At 66.6% G+C, this 1,447-nt stretch overlaps 1 protein-coding gene across 1 annotated transcript in view; it reads right to left on the reverse strand.

Annotated features, from left to right (window-relative positions):
* The window catches only part of LOC130588010 (reticulon-3-like), a 7,740-nt gene that overhangs the window by 3,328 nt on the left and 2,965 nt on the right, over nt 1-1,447 (reverse strand). The window lies entirely within an intron of this gene.

Below are 1,447 nucleotides of genomic sequence, written 5' to 3' on the forward strand. Positions count from 1 at the left end.
CGGGTTTGACCCCAAATCCCTGCATTTTCCCCCAAAACRAGGCGGTCGTGCCCCTCCCCCTCCCCTCAGCATTTTGGGGTGGGGTCTCCGCCCTGAACCCCTCTCTTTTTGCCCCATTTCGGGGGTCCCTCCCTCCCCTGTTTTCGGCGCCGTTTTGGGGTACAAAAAGCTCTTTTTGGGGTTTACCTGCCAGGCGGGGGAGGGGCAGGCCCGGGGGGGACCGGGGGGGCTCCCCCTGTTCTTGGTGCTCCTGCTGCCAGTGCCGGGGGGGGACGGGGACATCGCTGGGGACAGCCTTGGGGACATCGCTGGGGACAGCCTTGGGGACATCCTTGGGGACAGTGGGGACAGCAGGGACAGCCTTGGGGACAGTGGGGACATCCTTGGGGACAGCGGGGACATCCTTGGGGACATCTCTGGGGACAGTGGGGACAGCAGGGACATCCTTGGGGACAGCAGGGACAGCCTTGGGGACATCTTTGGGGGCAGTGGGGACATCCTTGGGGACATCCTTGGGGACATCTTTGAGAATATCCTTGGGGACATCCTTGGGGACAGGAGAAACATCCTTGGGCATGGCAGTGACGTCCTTGGGGACAGCAGGGACATCCTTGGGGATGGCAGGGACATCCCTGGGGACATCCTTGGGGACATCCTCGCCCGGTGCCTCCTCGATGACGGTGTCATCAGAGTCACCGGAGCTGTCGCCATCGGCGGGGACAGCGGGGACAGAGGGGACAGAGGGGACAGCAGGGACAGTAGGGACACCACTGGGGACGCCATTCCCAGCTCCGGTGACGCCGTTCCCGGTGCCGCAGATGCCGCTCCCTACGCCGGGGACACCGCGGACACCGCTCCCAACGCCGGTGACACTGGTGACATCATTCCCAACAGCGGTGACATCATTCCCAACGGTGGTGACACCGGTGACACCATTTCCAACACCAGTGACGCCATTTCCAACGCTGGTGACACCAGTGACAACATTTCCAACGCCGGTGACGCCGTTAGCGATGCCGATCCCTCCGTCCCCGTTGCCATCACCGATGTCCCCGTTGCTGTCACCGATGTCCCCATCGCTGTCCCCGGCGCCGCCGTTGCGCTCCACCAGGTCCCAGGACAGCAGCTCGCTGGTGAAGTTGTGCATCTCCCGCACGCAGCGCGACACCTCCTCCAGCGCCGCGGCCGAGCCGGGGGGCGGCCGGGCCAGACCCCTCCCTCCGGTGACACCGCTGGGGACACCTCCGGTGACACCTCCGGGGACACCTCCGGGGACACCGCGGGGCTTGGGCGGGAAGTGGCACACGCGGCCCTCGGGGATCTGGCCCAGCGCGGGGCCGAACTCGCGGTCGAAGGCGGCTCTGTCCGGCACCACCTCGAACGGCGACTCCGGCGATTCCGGGGGGCTCTGAGGGGCCCCCCCCGGGGACACCCCCCGGTCACGCCC

The sequence above is a fragment of the Malurus melanocephalus genome, unplaced genomic scaffold (genome assembly GCF_030028575.1).
Source record: "Malurus melanocephalus ecotype Western Australia unplaced genomic scaffold, MMel_1.1 scaffold_3038, whole genome shotgun sequence".
Lineage (NCBI taxonomy): Eukaryota > Metazoa > Chordata > Aves > Passeriformes > Maluridae > Malurus > Malurus melanocephalus.